Genomic DNA, 20,895 nt, shown 5'->3' with positions numbered 1-20,895 from the left:
ATCTTTTCAAAGTAAATTTTTGCTTGGAGAAACTTATATTATGAAAACACGCATTTGAAAAAAAAAAATTCTCTCCTCCGTGAGAGTCCTTCATTTGTGTGGGTTTCATCTGCGATCATGAGGTTACTGAGCCCTAATCTCTTCTTAATCAGCTTATCCACCAGGTTTATACTTTTCTCAATCTCATTAATACACAAGATTCATGAACCGAAAACCCAGATCTTCTCTTAATCAACCTACCCACCAAATCCATATCTTTCTCTGTCTCATTAATACATAAACCTACCCTTTATTTTGGCTTTCTCTCTCCGTATTTAAACCCACACCTTTGAAATTAACTTCAGATCTTTCTGCTCAACCCCAACCTCCAACTCTGTACTTCCTTTTAATCTGTCTTTACTTCTTCCTTCCTTATTCCTTCCTTATTGGGTCAGATATAGAGCTGCGGGTCTGTTTTGCAGGGATGACAGGACGGTGAGAAATCAGATCTCCACCCACCAGACATAAAGGGATAAATATTTTTTAGAATGATAACAGAACAATCCCGGGGCATTGTGGGTACATCAATAAGTACAACCCACCATATCCAAGCAAGAGAGTAAAGTCTCGGTATCCGCGACAATGATCTACACAAACAATCAAAGCCAACCACCTAAAAAGTTATAATGAGGGTATTTATGAAGAGGTCAGTCTTAATAAATCGGGTAGTGTGCTTGTGGGTCTGTTGTGCCTCCATTTATCTTCAACAAATTCGAAAGGCAAAGAGGGAGATACAATAAAACAAAGGACTAATCTAGGTAAAAAATCAAAAGTATACTTGTGGCTTTCTATGATTCTGATAGTCTGTAAAGCTTCTTAATCGTCGCGTCAAATGGCTGGAGCGGAGGTGGAGGAATTAGTGGTCCATTTGGAGAAAAGTATGGACTTATCTAACATGGAACAAGGAATCAAGCTCGTGGGCACTATTCTGGCCAAGAAAATCCTTAACAAATGGGGCACTTGCAACATCCTTACAGCTTCCTCGAAAAAGATGGGTGAGGTTGACATCTAGTGGGTCAAAGATAATACTTTCATTATCACTGTAAATGATGAAAGTACAGCTACCATGATCACTGACCAGGTCCCATGGGCAGTTATGAAGAAAATTTTCTCTGTTAAAATATGGCCACATAAGTTAGCCTTGGAGGAAATTAATATGAACGTAATCTCATTCTGGGTGCAAATTAGGGGTGTCCCGCCTTATCTAAGCTCAGAAAAGAATCTTAGGTGTTTGGCGTCAAAAATTGGGAAAGTTGAAACTGTAGAAGACCCATCGAAGGCAAGGGGCCTTTTGAAAGTCAAAGTAGATGTGGATATTTTGACACCTTTAAGCATATGGTGTTGGCTCCCGAGAGTCAACAATAATGAATCATGGATTATGTTCAGGTACGAAAGGCTACAGGACTTTTGTTATTGATGTGGGAGAATCAGACATTCAAACATCGAGTGTACGTTTGAGTCAGTGAAAGGTGGTATGGCAGGATATGGAGAGTGGACCAAAACGGCACCTGTGAAAGACTTCGTTGAACCTCCAAAACCTCTGGCTATTACCATGGCGGAACGTAGACATGCTGGAGCAACTCGAGTGGGAACAAGGATCTCAAAATAACAGTGAGAGAAACAAGGCTTAGGGGACCTGAGTGAGGTAGAAGTAACTGTTGGGGATGACCATATGCATACTATGTAGCAACAAAAGAAAGGGAAAAACTTGAAAACGTGGAGTAGAATGTCAAGAACTGGGCATGGACTGACTTTCAACCATGCCCAATGGATCATGGAAGGAAATGGGCTGATGGCTCTCCATCGTCTGGTCATAAGTTTCAAGCCCTTAGAGAGTCAAACTGAGCATGGAAGAATCCAATCAGTCCTGATTGAAGAGATCCAGGAACGGATCCACTTCTAAATCGACCAACCAACCCAGGTACAACCTTCAAGCATGGAAAATTTAGAAGAAATAGGCTACACAGAATCGTGTGCTGAAGGATCTAAAAGTACAAACAAGAGGGTGTTGGAAGCATCGACCAAGGAGGTGGGCCACTTATCTCTGAAAAAATAAAAAACTATTGAGGAGAAGAGAAGGGTAAAGGAAAAAAAAGATAGGGCAGCAGAATGGCTTAGGGGAATAACCAAAAAAGATTACACGGATGAGACCTCTGAGGATGGGAGAAATGCCTTGAGGGCCAAGATAGTGGGATCTTCTTCCCAAGGTGGTGGTGGCTGGCCTTCAACAGCCGCAGGAGCGCCATGATACACCTGTTCTGGAACTACCGTGGTCTAGGGTCTGACACGGTAGTTCGAGCCCTACATGGGCAAATTAAAGAACACAGACCCTCATGATTTTTCTTTCGGAAACAAAAATGAAAAATCATAGAATTGCAGGGGTGAGAAGAAGGATGGGTTATTTTAATGGTTTTGACGTTGCTCCGATTGGTAGAGCAGGTGGCCTCAGCTTATGATGGGGTGATTCAATACAGGTGGAGGTTATTGAATCGTCTAAGCATTTCATTAATGCCCGGGGCTATCTTATTGACTCGGCGGTGGTGTTTAGGTTTACGGTACGTCTTACAAGGCGGAAAATGAGGTGTTCTGGAGGGGAATGATACAGAAATTTGGGCCGGAGTGCATTATATGGATTTGTGGTGGCGATTTCAATGAATTCCTGTGGGATCATGAGAAATTGAGGGGAGCTGAAGTGCAATACAACTGGCCAAGGTACTTGGAGGAATTTATGGATAAATTGGAGGTTGTGGATTTGGATTCTAATGGCTAAATGTTTACCTGGAGAGGAACTCGAAATGGGCAATTAGTGGAAGCCCGCTTAGACAAGGGTCTGGTAAATGAATAATGGTATCTCAATGGCTAAACCCATCGGTTACAAATGGCACGACTCTGGGATCTGATCACTATCCTGTTTTGGTGCAAAGTGAGCCGAAGTCTGAAAGGACAAAGAAGTTGTTCCGCTTCGAGGCGTTTTGGGCTAAGGATGGTGAATGTAATGACATCGTGAAATATGCATAGGAATTAAGCAGAGCGGGAAATCCTTTACAGAGATGGAATGAAAAAATTCATGAATGCCGTAATTCCCTTTCAAAATGGAGTGTAATGTTAAATTTAAACAAAGGATATGGTAGATCAAAGATATGATGGGTCAATTGGGTCGGCTTCAACAAAACTTGGGTAGGAACTCTGCGGAGATTCAAGCTTTATCCAAAGAAGTGGATTTTTTATGGAGCCAGGAAGAGTGCTACTGGCAGCAGAGATCGAGGGTTCAGTGGCTTAAGGAGAGACGCTAATAGGAAATTTTGTTCATCAGTCTACTATGCACAAAAGAAGAAGAAATAAGGCGGTCTCCTTAAAAATAGTAGTGGTAATTGGGTTGAGAACCAAAGGTAGGTTCGGCGCATGTTTAATGAGTACTTCATGGAATTATTCACATTGTAGGGACATTGGGAATGGGGTGAGATTTTAGACTGTGTTATCCCAAGGGTTTATGATGAGAAGAACGCTGCTTTTTCGAAATTGGTTTCGAGTGAGGAGGTAAAAAATTGCTGTTATGCAGATGGGGAGTTTGAAGGCCCCAGGCCCTGACAATTTTCCTGGCATTTTCTACCAGGCTCATTGGGAGATTATTACAGCGGATGTGAATGAAATAATTAAGGAATTGATGCATAGAACTGAAAACCCTCGGCACATCAATGCTACTAACTTGGTGTTGATTCCAAAGGTTCAAAATCCAGTGTCTGTGTCACAATTTCGCCTCATTAGTTTATGCAATTATTCTTATCAGGTGTTTTCCAAGGTGTTGGCCAACCGCCTCAAGCAGCCGGACTTGATCTCTCCTACCCAAAATGCTTTCGTAATAGGTAGGCAAATTCAAGATAATATTGGTTTTGCGCATGAGCTCTTCCACTTCCTAAAAATGAGAAAAGCGAAATGCAAATTTGAGTTGGGAATCAAGTTAGATATGCACAAGGCCTACGATAGAGTGGAATGGGATTTCTTAATGGCAGTTACAGAGAAATTGGGCTTCAATAACAGTTGGAGAAAGTTGATAATGGGCTGTATTTCTTCGGTGAACTTTGCCATCTTGCTCAATGGTTACCTGGGTTCAAAGTTCGCGCCATCTCGTGGTCTTAAGCAAGGTGACCCATTATCCCCTTACCTTTTCCACTTGGTCAATGAAGTCTTATTGCTCCTCATTCAACAGGTTTGCGATAAAAAAAGGATAAGGGGGGTGCAGATGAATCTGTCGGGTCCAAATATTTCCCACATTCTTTTTGCAGATGATACTCTCATCTTTCTCGAGGCGGAGGAAATGAATTGTAGGCACCTTATTCAGTTGATTGATGACTTTTGTGCGGCTTCTGACAACAAGTCAATAAGTCGAAATCCAATGTATGCTTCGGCTCCAATGTGCTTGTGAAGGTCACACAACATCTGGGGAACATTCTCGGTATGGAGAAGGTCGGGATCCGAGAATTTACCTTAGGGTTCCGGCTATATGGGGCCGATCAAAGAAAGTCGGTCTTGCCTATGTAAAATGGGGGCTACTAGAAAAGCTTAAAGGTTGGAAAAAGTCTACTTTGTTTAAGTTTCCCACATCTTTTTGTAACAAAATGGATGCCATGATTTTGAAGTTTTAATGGGGACAAAAACAGGGTGAAAACTGGATACACTGGGTTTCTCGCGAGAAACTAGGACGCTCAAAGGAGGAAGGAGGTCTTGGTTTGAGAAGCTTTTCGATGTACAATGATGCCCTCTTAGCCAAGCAGTGTTAGAGGTTGATTGTGGAGCCAAACTCTATATGGGCATTGGTGCTTAAGGCCCGGTACTTTCCGAATTCCTCTTTCCTCGAGGCTAAATGGGGTGGGAGAACATCTTAGATTTGGTTTAGCCTCCTTGTTGGAAGGGAAATCATGGGTGACGGGGCTCACTGGCAGATTATGGATGGTAATGATACTTGGGTCTGGGTGGATAGGTGGCTCCCTTCTATTCCCCCTAGGTAGACCTGCCCCTTTGGGGACGGTGCCGATATCAAAAAATCTAATGGTGAAGTCCTTAATTTGCCAGGACAGTAGGGAATGGGACATTGATTTCTTAAAGCCGTTCTTGGCGAAGGTGGATTTTGAGGCTATCTTGGGGACACAAAATGGTGACCTGGCGCTTAGAGACAGGCTGGTATGGCCCTATAAGAAGAAGGGGTCCTATTCCATCAAATCTGGTTATTATTGGAACTTGAATCATAATACTGGAAAGATCCCTTCACCTATCATGACGACCAATTGCCTCGGTGCTTTATGGAAGATCATTTGGAAGCTGGAGGCACCGCTGAAAATTAGAAACTTCATGTGGAGAACTATGCATGAGGCTATTGTTACTATGGCGAACTTATATCAACGTCAATCCTCTCCTTCTCTGTTGTGCCCCATTTGTAAGTCACATGATGAGTCAATAGAACATATGTTTCTTAAATGCCCTTGGATAGATGGTGTTTGGTTCGGAGGTACGTTGAATATTAGAGCGAATCGGCTGCAGGATTCAAACTGGGTAGATTGGCTTCTTCAGATGTTTAAATCGACTATTGGGTCAAAGGAGGTACATATTATGCTCTTATCTTACATAGCTTTTACTTGCTGGCATATTTGGAAATCAAGATATGACTTCCTGTTCAACAATCTGATTCTCAACCCAAGGAGGGTTTTAGTTGCTATTTCCCTCTCTGTCTCGGCTTTTAAAGAATCTATTCCAGCACCAGGCGTAGAGTGAGGATAATGTAGTCCAATGGTCCCCACCGACTCCGGGCGCTATTAAGATTAATGTTGACGCAAGTTGGGTGGCAAGTGATGGGATGGGTTTCACGGGGGTGGTGGCAAGGAATGAGGAGGGTCGTTTCCTGGCAGCTTGTAGGTATTGTATAAAGGCTAATGGTGTTGCAATGGCGAAGGCTTTAGCTATTTTGCATGGGTGCAAGCTAGGGGCTAGTAGAGGGCGGGACTCGATAATTGTGGAATCGGACTCACTCGAATCAATTTCTTGCCTTAGAGATTTGGCAAGGAATGGTAGTTAGGATGCTTTTCCCATTCTTAGGAAGTGTTCCAATTTGCGACTGGTCTTCCAAGATTGTCGTTGGTCTTGGATCTTAAGACTGGCCAACTCGGCTGCGGATTTCTTGGCATCGTAGCATTGTTTGGAAGCATGTGACTTAATCTGGGTCGATAGAACCCCATCTTCCTTGGTTCATGTTTTGTGTAAAGATGGGATTTCTTGGCGTCATGATTTTCTTTCTACCTTCTTGTACTACTATTTCTGTAGCTGGTGTTTGTGCTTGTTTGCCTCGTTGTAGGCATTCTTATAATCTTTTGGCATCTTTGCCCGGATATTGCATTTCCAGTTTACCAAAAAAAAAAAAAAAAAAAAAAAACTTATATTATGAAAAACTGAGTTGATAAAAACAGATTATTGATTGAAAAACTTTGGGCTTTTGCAGGTTGCAATCAAGACGTGCAAGGCAAATAAAGAAAAAACTGGATCCTACATCCAGCAGCAGATTCATTCATTGACATCAACCACAGCAGTTCTAAGACTATCATATTGCAGAAAATTTAAGCAGTTCAAAGCAATCGAATTTCACTCAGAGGACAGTCCAAGCAGATATGGGTTCCTAGTCTTTCATTGAATTGCTAGGTCTCTAAAATCATTCTTAATCTTGTTTGTCTAGCAGTTAACTCCAAATTTCACTCAGAGCACAGTCACAACAAACAGCAGTTATAAAGTGAGTTTACAGAAAGCATACCAGGGCAATTCCGATGAAGCTTATGGATTTGGATATCCAGAAACAACAAATTACAATCAAAGAGAGAAGGGAAGTTAGAAAATAATTGTGAGTGATTAAAACAAAAGGCTCACTTAGCAACTGAATGGTGTTTAGAACTGCAGGGTCCGGTAAGAAATTCATCAGACAAGGCAGTATGCTCTCTCTTCAAATCCTAAAGCATGAGAACAAAACCAAAAACGTTTAGTGAATTTGTCGAAAGATTAAAAACAGAAAGAATATACAAATGCTTCCAATCACTTTCTGAGCTTTCCTCAAAGCGACGTTAACAAATCAGAATCAGAATCTCACCAATCACTTTCTGAGTTCCGTTCGACGTGCTACTCTCACCAATCAAATCAGAATCTCACTCGACAAGTTTGGTAGCAATATCTGGAGTACATTCTGAAAATAATGATATAATCAGAGAATGACTTCAACGACCCCCCAAAAGTTTTCCATTTTCTTACAACTCAACTACTCAATTGAAATACACAACGCAACAGTTTAGTTGAAAAGTTTCCCAATTTCTTTTAGAAAATTAAAGATTAAAAAACCAAGAATTGCAGAAATTACCCACCTTTGTCGCTCACGTCACTGTTCCAACTTTGTTGTAATCGCTCTAGGGTTTTCAGTTTTAACTCTGCAGACAAAGAGGGATGAAATCGAATCAGAAAATTCCCCGATTCTACATTTTCTTGTGCCGGAAAACAAAATTAAAACTATAAGAAGCTGTAATAATCGAATCCAAACCTCAAATTCAACATTTTCTTGTAATTCAAACAATTAAAAAGTGGGCAAATTGAATAAAATAAAACAAAAACAAGAACCTGCTTCAGAGGTTGAAGAGGGCTTGGAGTCGTGATTTGGAACGAAGTCTCTGTAGTTTTGGGGCAATATTCCCACCATTTGACACCTCTCGCTCCACGATTTAACAAGAAATTAAATAAAAAACAAGAAATAATTGAAGAGAGAGAGAGGGGGGTTGTGAATTTTAGGCGAAGATCTCGGAGAGCTAGAGAGAGAGAAAGAGACCGTTCGTTTATGGGACCGGAGGGATTTGTGAGGGGTAGTGTTTTGATCGCATTCAAGTTTGAATCGAGTGAATCTGAGCCGTCGGTTTAAATGGAAGGGAAGCTCTTTCTTTCTAACGGCTATAAAGAATTTTCTCGGTGGACGAAATGGCCCAACAGGCCCCAGTCGGTGAGAAGGCAAAACGACGCTTAGTTTCACGTTGTCCGTTTAATAGGATGCAACATTCACGTCGTTTACCAGTAGACCTAATTGCAAAAGATAATAGTAGGAACATCAACATTTAAATTATATTTTTGACGTGATTATTGATGATTATGTTATTACTTAAGTATTGATTAATATACTTATTTTCTAATAGTGACACATTATATTATTTGTAAATTTAATCTAAAAAATTGGTTTACGTAGTAGAATAAATTGCAACAATTGTCCATCAACTTTAATCAAATTGAAGCAATGGTCTTTCAACTAAAAATTCATTACCATTGGTCCCTCAACTCATCAAAATGTGTAACTATGGTCATTTTCGTCAACTTTGTCAAAATTTTGTCAAAGTTAAAGGACTATTTCTCCAGTTGGATTAAGGTTGATGGACTATTTCTCCAGTTGGATTAAGGTTGATAGACTATTTCTAAAGTTGAGGACTAGTGGTAATGAATTTTTCTGCACGTTTTGATAAGTTCAGGGACCAATGGTAATGGATTTTTAGTTGAGGGACCATTACCAAATTGAGTTAAAGTTAATGGATCATTGTTACAATTTACTCTTACGTAGTATTACTCAATTGCATATACACTTTGATGTGTAGTTCTACTTTCCAATAAAGGGATAGACGTTCTAATTTTCTCACATTAGTATCCTCAAATACAAAACGTAAGCTCCACACATGCTACATAAACGATTAACAAAAGCCTATGAAATTATACGCATTAGTAGTTTGAATGGTTGATATTTTTAACACTTTTACGATTAATACATAAAGATTAAAAGATCATATCCCTTTACGGAAATTATTTCCAGACGGTGAATGTTAGCAACCTTTTCACTTTCTTTCTTATTCAACATTTTCACTTCAACTTATGTCAAGTATATTCTACTAGCACGCAAACTAAAAGGCTAATTATTTTGTTTATTGAAAAACTAAAATTTTAATTATACTAACAGAGGAAGAAAAATTGTAGAATTTTTAATATAATTAAAATTAAAGCTTTGGATGCTAATGGAGCACACGTGACATTAAAGAAAATGAGAGAATTTAAGTGAAAAAATAAGTGAGAAAGTTGCTAGTATTTCTCAAATTTAAGTGGTGCATTTTGAATCTTCAATAACAAATTGATAGAAGAGTCGTGAACAATCTGGAGTTTTTAACCTGAAAACATAGGAACGAGGGATTAGATGATGTTGAACCAAATCGACAAGAAGTTTTTGCTCAATTGAAATGTGTATTCCAATATGAGTTCTAACATAAAATCATTTACTTGTCGGTAGAGTAAGTAATGATTTTTTAAGCACTTCAAGACTTCCATCTTCAGTGTATGAAACTCTCAACACTCCTTTAGTTGTCAAGTCTTGTCACACTTTGGACTCAGGGTTGGTGGGAAAATACGATCTCGTGCTTGGCACGTGAGTAAAAAAGAAAAGAAAAACCGAAAAACTAACTTCTCTTATACAAATAGCTCCAAAATCCGTTACAAATATAATAAAAACTCTTAAAATCCCTTGTCTAACACAACCTCAGCTCTTCTACCCTCTGTTAATCTTGAGCCCTAATTGAATAAAAGCTATATCTTACATAAAAGAAGCTTTGCTTTCCTTTACAATATGAAGAAAGAAAGAAATAAGGGTCGAATCGGATTTCACAAAAAATTCAAATCAGGAATTTTTCTGCCTATTCAACTACAAATTTTCTTCTGGTTTGCTACTTAGATTATTGGATTGGACCAGTCTTGTACCAAGCCTGCAAGGTCTAAAATAGTGTGAGCAAAACCACAACTCAATAGGAACATAACTCTTATCAAGGATAATTGTCAACGCTAAACTAAGTGTCATGCAACACGTAATCAATTTTAACATGTTATCAAACACATTATATTTCATGAATGCAACTTAACTTCAATTACTCAGCCCGTTAATTTATAATAAAACACGCGGACCTGCATGTCTCATACCATGCATTTTACCACTTCAGCGGTGACCTGAATGCTCTATTATTTAAACTAACCCCCATAACTCAATCATCCCAAAATTCCCATTTTGTTTGTCATCTTGTTCTCCTCTAGGTTGCCAGGGTCTCCACTACTTTGTATCATTCCTATAATTTCACTTCTACCACCCTTGCTGGTCCCTACAAGAGTCAAACTCAACCACACCAAATATAATTCCATTTTCATAACCACTCAAATATTACAATAAAGTCCATCCACTCCAATATGCAATGACATATGCATATAATCAACATTATCAATATTAGAAATATGAATATCATATTCCAAAATACACACTTACATCAATTGTTGAGATAGATCAAGTATAACACATATTTCACAAAGCTTAAACAAGACAAATACCCCAATAGTGATAAGTTCCCCAAGAAACCCCTACATCAATTCCATAAAACTAAAACGAAGATCCACGTTACTACCGCAATAGTTAAACTCCACGTAGTTAAGCAACTTTTTGATCACTCCTAACACCATGTATTTCTTCCACTCTTTTCTTTCCTAATCCCTCTCTAACATATATATGAACATCAGACCTTAGCTTGCATGCAAACTAGCCCTCTGCACGATATTAAACAGGAGCATTTGCTCCTATTTGTAGTACAAGAATAACGGCAAACAAACCATCCTAATGGATGAATCGGTAGCAAGCACACCTGTCATCTCAATGTGGATGAATGTTTACGTGATATCCACAGCTCATGCTATGACTCACCTACATATCCCATTTGCATGTAACTTTATTGACACCTCCTAACTTAATCGGCCAGCAAGCTCAGCACATAGCTTAGTCATCTCTAAGCAGCACACATAGTGCTAATCTCTAAATAATACAGAAAATATGGATCTCACAAGTCTACTAAATTTAACACATGTTAACATTTTATTATGTAATATGGGAGCATGTAATTCTTAAGTACAACAAATAGATAACCATCACTAACAATTTTGTAACGTGAAAGTGAAAGCACTTGGTTGTTCACTTGTTCCATCATTATATGAGAATATACCAAACACTAAAATAATGAAAACCCAAACTTGGCTAACTCTCTTTTGGATTGAATTTCCAAATCAAATGGATTTGGACCATATAGTTGTGAAGGATAAAATTCGATTATAAGTAGACCGGATGAAAGATACACTAAATGGAATTCACGTCCAATGGAAGACCTTATCACTGCCTAACCAGTTAGTTGCTTAAATTGTTATGCTGATAAATCAAGTGATCAAAATGTGGAAGAAAGAACAAATTTAGGAATACCAGTACTAGCAGCCGTCAAATCTCACCCACTAAGGCGTGGAGCGCTCTGTTCAATACGAATGTATGTTCTCATTCCTGTTTGAGATTAGGATGCATCTTATATCATTTTAAGTTAAGTTGGTTCAGATTTTCATAATAATTTTTAAGAGGACAAAATCTATGGTTGATTAGCTAGATCAATAGTCGCACTCATTTTAAACTGATCTAATCCGATTGTCTTTGATGTCATATGTTGACAGTCGAATATAAGATTGCGTTGAAGCTTACATTTTTTGTTCGACTAATACCAAGTTGAGAAATAATTAGACTCAATCAACAAGATGTGCATATGTCGCCACTCAAACATTTTGATTAATTCAACATATATAAATAAGCAATCCCGATTTGTTTCATAATGTATGATTTATTATTCAGTTTAATCATGCAGGCGAACACTCCAAGTAATCCAAAGATTATGGGACACCGTACAACGCGCAAACTTGAAGACCATGATTGTTATACAAGTTTTCTGGTCAATCAGTTCATTGGAATATGCAGCCGCCCAAGCATTTAGAAATCTTTATTTATTTTAATGCTTAGGTTATTGGATTAGGGTTCGAGTTGGCATTTAAAAAAGAACAAACACTTGCCAACACTAAAAGACAAATATTGGGGATCGAATCTACACACCAGAGTTAGGTCATGAAAATAGATACAAAAGTTCATTTATCAATTGTTTTTTTTTTTTATTATTATTTTTTTTATTTATAAAAGGTAGCTTTTATGGGTTAAATTGTTAGTTGTTAAGAGAAAAAGAGAGATCAGTAGGATTGACCCACACCAGGATACGTCGGCATCATTGCTTTCCTTTACTGCAATAAAGTGTCTTATGCAAAGTTCATTCATCAATCAGTAAATATAAAAGGCTATATATAGTCTACAACGTTCAAGCATCCTAAAATTGTATAAACTTTAATACACCATTTAATTGATGAACTTTTTATTCAAAAAGCGTGGCTTACATGACAATCACATCATCAATTTTATGCAAGATCAAACAATCAATTAGGACTAACAATCAATTACGTCGAAAGCATAACTTCATACTATTTCAATACCTTATGATGTAATATAAAAAAATTTAAAACTTTGTGGCCCATTTAAAAAACTAAAACAAACTTAAAGGTGTGAAACGTAATTAGCATTATATCAAAAAATGATTGAGGAATTATATAGCAATATCTTTTTCTTTGTGACAAAAAGAAAAATATTCATAGTTTGACAATACAGACGGCTTAATTAAACCTAACTTTGTTGATGCATAAAACCGGAGGTCTTGGAACAACGCAAATCCGACCGTGAACTTGCATGAAATGTAAATAACACAAGATGTATCGTGGTTCACCCCAAGGTTTGGGCTATGTCCACACTGATTATGTATTTCTGAGGGAGAGAGAACCTTTGTAATGTGAGAGAGGATGTGAGAGGATGAGAGCTTAAGGCCTAAGAATTAGCATCCCCCAATTGTGAGGGTGATGAGTCATTTAATAGAATAAGGGCTCCTCACTTATTACATATTTGCCCTTTCCTTTATTACATAATTACATTTAAGTCCCCTGAGTATTTGTACGAGGTCTAAATACGGAGACCCTAAATATGGTATAAACAGTAGTCCCCCAAGTCTTCAGTCAAGAGAGTCTTTTGGCTGGAGACTTGAAATTTAGTCCATGTGTGGGCCGAAGTAACTAGATGTTGTCTTGAACTGATGCTCGATATGAGGCGGTGCTCAATCTGAAATGATGCTCAATTAGAAGTAGCACATGCTGCTCGGCTGCTTGGCTCATGGCTTATGTTGCCTTGGTTGACACGACTTGTGGCGTTTGGAGGTGAGGGAGTCCCTTTTATAGAATAAGGGCTCACTCATCAATACATGATTGATGGGCTAGAGTTGATGCTCTCTAATGATGGTGAGGGAGTCCCTTTTATAGAATAAGGGCGCGCTCTTTAATACATAAATGATGGGTTAGGAGTGATGCTCGTGGCGAGACGGTTGCTCAGCTGACGATGATGCTCTCTAACGAAGGTGAAGGAGTCCCTTTTATAAAATAAGGGCTCGCTCCTTAGTATATGAATAATGGGCTAGGAGTGATGCTCGTGGCGAGGCAGTTGCTCAGCTGGCAGCGATGCTCTCTAACGAAGGTGAGGGAGTCCCTTTTATAAAATAAAAGTTTGCTCCTCAATACATAAGTGATGGGCTAAGTCCCCCAAGTATTTTTCATGAGTGCTCTCTAATGAAAGTGAAGGAGTCCCTTTTATAGAATAAGGGCTCGCTCCTAAGTACATAGATAATGGGCTAAGTCCCCCAAGTATTTTCATGAGGCCTAGTTGAGGCCTAATATATGGTACATAATATAGTCCCCTAAGTCTTCGGTCAATAAAGTCTGTTAGTTGGAGACTTCAAATTGAATCCATGTATGGGCCGAAATGTCGGTTTGTTCGGAGGCGGTTTTTGTATACCCTGCATTGAAGCTTTGTAGGTGAATCTTTGCAAATGAAGCTTTGAAGCTGTAGCTCTGTAAATGAAGCTTTTGAAGCTAGAGCTTTTGTACATGAAGCTTTTGAAGCTAGAGCTCTGTAAATGAAGCTTTTGAAGCTAGAGCTTTTGTACATGAAGCTTTTGAAGCTAGAGCTCTGTAAATGAAGCTTTTGAAGCTAGAGCTTTTGTAAATGAAGTTTTTGAAGCTGGAGCTCTGCAAATGAAGCTTTTGAAGCTAGAGATTTGTAAATGAAGCTTTTGAAGCTGATTGACATGAGTGATGCTCATGAATGTTTGATTGATATGAGTGATGCTCATACATGTTTATGTATGATTGATATGAGTGATGCTCATGAATGTTTATGTATGATTGACATGAGTAATGCTCATGTATGATTTACATGAGTAATGCTCACGTATAATTTGAAGTACTGGGCGTACTTTTGATCACCTGGTTGGTGGTAATAGTGGTAGGTTGCAGGATAATTTTAGAGCCATAGGGCCTGGCTTTTTTAGGCATATGGGCTTTCGCCCTCCACACAACATTCCAGCCCATTTATTTTGGGCTTTGCCCTTTTTTTTTTTTTTTTTTACCCTCTGATGGGGTTTATACAGATGTCTCCGAATGAGACGAAAAATAAATTACATCATTAAAAAATAAGGAAAGTAAATCACATCATTCTGGTGGGGTATTTATTCCTTGCTTTTGCTTTTTCTTTTCCTTTCTGGATGGTCTTTCTGCTTTTCCTTTCTGTTTCTTGACCCTGATGAATATGGCAGACAAGGAATGATAATAGATTTAATAATAAGAAAAGAATCTTATCTCTGCTTTTTCTTTTGTTTCTGTTTCTTCTTTTCTCTTTTCCCCCGCATCTCTTTTTTTGTCTGTCTGTGTGCTGCTGTCATGCAAGTGCACCTAATTAATCTTTACAGTATCTCTGCACCGAGAGGAATTAGTGGAACCAATGGAGTTAGATCAGAGACCCCATCGCACCAAAAGTTGTAGCTTCATCGTCACCTCCACGTGAATTGATGCACCAACCAGGTCAGATTTCCACATCGTGGTACCAAAAAACATTTTCCTGACCCGGGTTTCGTTGGCCCTGTCCCATTTTCCTCTCTCCACCCTTTGAACACGTATCCCAATCTGCCTTCCCCAAGAATGCTATCCGACCTGAAGTTATCAGAGGATGGTTGGGCTTTATTTGGAGGCAAGATGTCCCCACTGAACCCATCACAGGACGAAAGCACGAGGTTCCTCTATCCACTCTTTGAAGTTGATGACACCGTCTCCATCAGAATCAACCTTGGAGATCAAGCTGTTGACAAACTCAGCAAATTAACCCAAATCAGCAGCAGCATGACCAATTTCAGTCACATCACATTGCAACTTGAGGTGTTCTCATCACTGAAGAAGTGAGTGTATGGTTCACCAGCTGGGGGAGGAACGTATGGGTATGGGTATGGCGGTGGGGGGCCGGGCGACATGGAGTTGACAGCAGGTGGTGGCCTAGCATACATCATTGGTTGGAACCTCTCATTGCCCATTGCCCTTTGCTGATTCATCACAGCGTGCAAGTGAATCAAGATCTTGCGGTGGGGGGCCCGACGACATGTAGTTGATTACGTGTCTCGCTTCTTCGTCCGTGAATCAAGATCTATATGATCTTTCTGGGCTTCAAGCCCTCTTCTTCGAATACCCTACCTCAGTGGATTAGCCGTGTGGGTTATCCGTGTGGAGGTCGACGTTGCAGCTGACGCAGAGAGCGACGGCGTCAGCTTTGCAGGTGACGGCGGCTGGGTTGGCGGTAGGGATGCTCTTCCTCTAGTCGAGGACGCTTTGACTCGGCGTAGCTAACAAGTTGGAAGCGGTGCACTTTTTCCATTGTCGCAGCCCTTGAGGAAAAACTTGAAAAGCTGTCAGCATCGAGGCAGCCATCATTTTTGCTTGAGCCCTTGTCTCTCTAATCTCTCTTCTGTCTTGCAGGGATGGATTGAGTTGCATTCCTCCCTTTTTATGCAACTTTTCCAATCGATGAGGGACTAGACGAGAAGGACGATCTCAACGAGGTATTGGGAGAAAACGCGATAGAGATTGCTGTTGGTGGCAGTGGAGGAGTGAGCAAGTGAGGACTGAGTCGAGTGGTGGATCGGGGACGAGTTGGCATCCACGGAAAGCCAGGATTTTGGGTCCTGAAATTACTGGACTTCTCTTGCGATTCCAGGAAATGTTGCGGGTCGTACATCCTCCTCCTTATTTCCCAAATTGTTTTCTTTAATAGAATAAAATTCAAAAAGCAAAAGTTGCAGAGAGAGAGAGAGCTAGAGAGTGGAAATAGGAGTTTTGGTTTCTTAGGTTTTTGTGATTTTGCAGATTCACGGCGGAGGTGAAAAATTGAGAGAGAGCCGACATAATTTTTAGTGTCGATTCCCACAGACGGCGCCAAATGTTGATGCACAAAACCGGAGGTCTTGGAACAACGTAAATCCGACCGTGAATCTGCATGAAATGTAAATAACATAAGATGTATCGTGGTTCACCCCAAGGTTTTGGCTACGTCCACACTGATTATGTATTTCTGAGGGAGAGAGAACCTCTGTAATGTGAGAGGGGATGTGAGAGGATGATAACTTAAGGCCTAGGAATTGGCCTCCTCCAATTGTGAGGGTGAGGAGTCCTTTTAGGGTGCGTTTGTTGCACCGGACTGTCTCGGACTGGACTAACTGCAGGGACTAAGCTGGACTGGCTTAGACTATACTAAGTTGGACTAACTTAGTGAAGCGTTTGGTGCAGTGTCGGACTAAGAAGCAGAATAATAAAAGCAGGATAATAAAACGAGCCAAACATGAACACAATCCACCACACATACCACGCCAAGATAAATCATGTGATCCCCAATTCCATTTTCTTATAAAAAGTACAACACAGTGTTCATAGAAATTAAGAAAGCAAAGTGATGGGCCTCTATCCATGTGACAAAGTGACAGAGCGCCAAAGCATGCTAAAAAATCAGAGAAGAAAAAAAGTACGAAAGTATCCTAAATCACCTTAGAACCACCCGAGTGTATGTGAAACTAAAGGATTCTCGATTACTACAAATGCAAAGCTTCAAGTATAGTCCTAATACTAGTTATTCATCTGTATTGAAACTCTACATCAACATGAACGTTCAAATCCTGCACCTAAAACACGGTGTAAAGCTTCAGTCTCGCATAATGTCTAATTCGAGGAATAAGATAATCAAATTGTACAACTTAAGTTGGTTCAAACTTACACACAATACACACACACACTACACAAACACACACACACATACACACACAATACACACACACACTACACAAACACACACACACACACACAATACACACACACACACACACACACGGACACAATACACAAACACACACACCCACACACACAATACGCACACACACTACACAAACACACACACACACACATATTACACTTACACACACACATATTACATACACACACACACACACACATATTACACTTACACATACAAAGATTACACACACACACACACAAAGATTACACACACACACAGATTACACACAGAGAGAGAGAGATTACATACACACACACACGCACACAGATTACACACACACACACAGAGTATACACACACAGATTACATACACACACATATTACACTTACACACACACAGATTACACACACACACACACACAGAGTATACACAAACAGAGATTACACGCACACAGATAGTATACACACACACACAGACAAACCAGAGTACACACACACATAGTATACACACACACGCACACACACACAGACACACACAGAGATTACACACACAGATTCTAATCTCAATTTGACCTAAAAATTGATTTTGAAGTTTACCAGAAAAGTTGAAATACGAAAACCCCAAATTCTAATCTCAATTTGAACTAAAAATATGAAAACCCTAAATTCTAATCTCAATTCGACGAAATCAATCGAAGATTTGAAGCTTACCAGACTGTCTCCAACCAGATGAGGGCGAGAAGACGCAGAGATGAGGGTGAGGAGGACGACGACGAGGAAGCAGGGCAAGGTCGACGACGAGCGACGAGCAGGACGAGGGACGTTGGGGATCCTCGCAGAGATGAGGACGAGCAGGACGTTGGGGATCCTCGCGGTTTTCTCTCCGGGCTTACGAGTCCGCCCAAAATTGGGGTTCTTCGTTAAGAACTCGTAAGGAGGCGTGTAATCCGAGCGAGTCCCACCTAAGCCCATTAAAGCTAATCCGGTTGCACACCAAACACAGGACTATAGTCTAGTCCAGTCCAAGCCTTGCTAATCCTGTCAAACAAACGTGCCCTTATAGAATAAGGGCTCATCACTTATTACATATTTGCCCATTCCTTTATTACATAATTACATGTGAGAGGATGAGAACTTAAGGCCTAGGAATTGGCCTCCTCCAATTGTGAGGGTGAGGAGTCCTTTTATAGAATAAGGGCTCCTCACTTATTACATATTTGCCCATTCCTTTATTACATAATTACATTTAAGTCCCCTAAGTATTTGTACGAGGTCTAAATATGGAGGCCCTAAATATGGTATAAACAAACTTAATCTACTTGGATGCGTTTATTTTGGTTTTCCATTACCAACTTAGATATGTCACCATTTTTAATTAATTCTTTACTAGTTGGTTAAGTGTGTGTGATTTACCATTGTCAAAGCAAGATATTCATTTTCTCGTTTCAAGTAAGTAACTAAACATATAAAGTAATCGATTTTTTTTTAGGTTTTTATCACCAATGATCCTTAAGATTGACCAAACTCATCATTTTGGTCCCTCACTTTTAAAATCAATCAATGTGGTCCCTAACATTCACAACACATCAATTTGGTCATTCCATTTAGATTCTGTCAATTATTTCTGTTAGTTTGTATGTTGGACCCACAAATCCAATAAAATGGTGACACGTGAATTGCATAAAAGAAAGGTTTTTATCACAAATAATCATTGACATTGATTAAACTCCTCATTTTGGTCATTGAGTTTCAAAAATCAATCAATTAGGTTCTTGACTTTCACTACTGCACATCAATTTATTCATTTCGTTAAAATTTCGTCAATTTTTTTTGTTAATGTGATAATATGGTCCCACTAGTCCAATCATATGATGCCACATGGATTAACTATAATTTATTTTTTAACATTTAAAACTAAAAGTACTATAAGAAATTAAAAAAAAAACTAAAAGAAAAAAAAAAGACATCATCATCTTCATCTAGGTATGCTCAAAAAGAAAAGAAAGGCACCATAACAATTAGTTCTTGTCCTCAGTGAACTCACTCCTTATTCTCTATAGTTGGTTATAATCCTATCAAATTTGAATAATTTGGATTCGATTTTATCGAATTTAGATTGAATTTTATTTTCCAAATGGGATTGGGGGATGCGAGAGAAATGTCAGCGCAAATACTTGCCAGTCGGTTCACTCTAAAAAAAATAGTTTTTTACAGTTAATCCACTTGGCGCCATATGATTGGATTAGTGGGACCACATCAGCACACTAACAAAAAATATTGACGAAATTTCAATGGAAGGACTCTATTGATGTGCGATAGTGAAAGTCAGTGACTAAATTTATCGATTTTTGAAACTCAGGGACTAGAATGAGGAGTTTGATCAATGTCAGGAACCATTTGCGATAAAAATCTTTCTTTTGTATAATCCACATGTCACCATTTTATCGGGTTTTTGGGTCCCACATACAAATTAACAGAATAATTGACGAAATCTAAACAGAATGACTAATTGATATGTGGTAGTGAATGTCAAGGACGACATTGGTTGATTTTGAAAGTGATAAATGATGAGTTTGGTCAATTTCAGGGACCATTTGTGATAAAAACTTTTTTTTTTAACAAACGATATTATCAATACTGCGCCTCATAATGAGTTAGTTATGTATTCGATTTTTTTTTTTGCACGATATACTTTCGCTTTTGTTTGTTTGAACAAAAAAGTGCTTCGTTTAAACAATCCAAATTAAACCACGTAAATAAATTATCATAATCTCCAAGGACGTGTGTATATATATTTTAAATTTGATAGATGTGCACATCAAAATAGAAAGGCAAGCTATGAACATCAAAATAGAAAGGCAAGCTATGAGCATCAAAATAGACAGGACGAACTTAGCTCTTTATTCCATTTGTTAAATAAAGTCACTAATCCATATTAATCAGCATCTTCTCAGCAGGAAAAGTGATCATCATGAATCTTGATAGCTCATCTATCACCTTGATTATAATCTCTTTTTCTTTTAATTTACATAAGCACAGCTTACACGTTTGGCATATATCTTGAGAGAGAGAGGTCTAGTTTACGAGAACAATGTAATGTATTATTAGACCCAAACACTCTAGTGACGGTAAACCAATGAAACACATAATATTATATTTATTGAACTAAAACGTCATGGTGACGATAATCACACGAAGCACATAATATTACATTATTGGATCAAACACCACAATAACACAATAAAATGGATGAATGGCTAATGAGGAAGCTTTCCAGAAAAGGATCATATAATTATTATCAGAAAGTGACGTCATCAAGAATGCAGCCGAGCACCAAGAAACGAAAAGGCAATATTACCAACACAGCTACCAGCTGCACCACCACCACCATGCATGATGGGAACTTTTCCGGGAAAATTTATAAAAGTAAAAATACTTGACCTCCATTTGACGCAAGGGAAAGAGATGTACAGTTTTTTAATTCTTTAATTTTTATCTGGTTGGAAAGTTGGGGAGCCGGATCTGGCTTTTGGTTGCTTCAGCTCCAGCAAAGGAGATCATCACTAATTTTTATCTGGTTGAAAAAAATAAAGATAAGAACTAGTGTGTAACTCATTTCACATCGAAATTCAACGATTTATTTTGTAATTCTCAATTTATAGATCATCTATGTAAAAATTCAATTCAGAATCATCTACCCATATAATTATCACACTAGAATTT

General features: G+C 38.9%; 1 long non-coding RNA gene across 1 annotated transcript; it reads right to left on the bottom strand.

The window, feature by feature from the left end:
• Window positions 1-6,680: 6,680 nt before the first annotated feature.
• On the bottom strand, window positions 6,681-7,945 carry LOC103429362 (uncharacterized). The gene is made up of 4 exons (XR_528611.4): window positions 7,681-7,945; window positions 7,431-7,493; window positions 7,163-7,255; window positions 6,681-7,025 (listed from the first exon to the last, which is right to left on the bottom strand). It is a non-coding gene; the product is annotated as an uncharacterized lncRNA (long non-coding RNA).
• Between the last annotated feature and the right edge of the window lie 12,950 nt (window positions 7,946-20,895).

The sequence above is a fragment of the Malus domestica genome, chromosome 03, assembly GCF_042453785.1.
Source record: "Malus domestica chromosome 03, GDT2T_hap1".
Classification (NCBI taxonomy): domain Eukaryota; kingdom Viridiplantae; phylum Streptophyta; class Magnoliopsida; order Rosales; family Rosaceae; genus Malus; species Malus domestica.
This window is presented reverse-complemented; position numbering and strand designations above follow the sequence as displayed.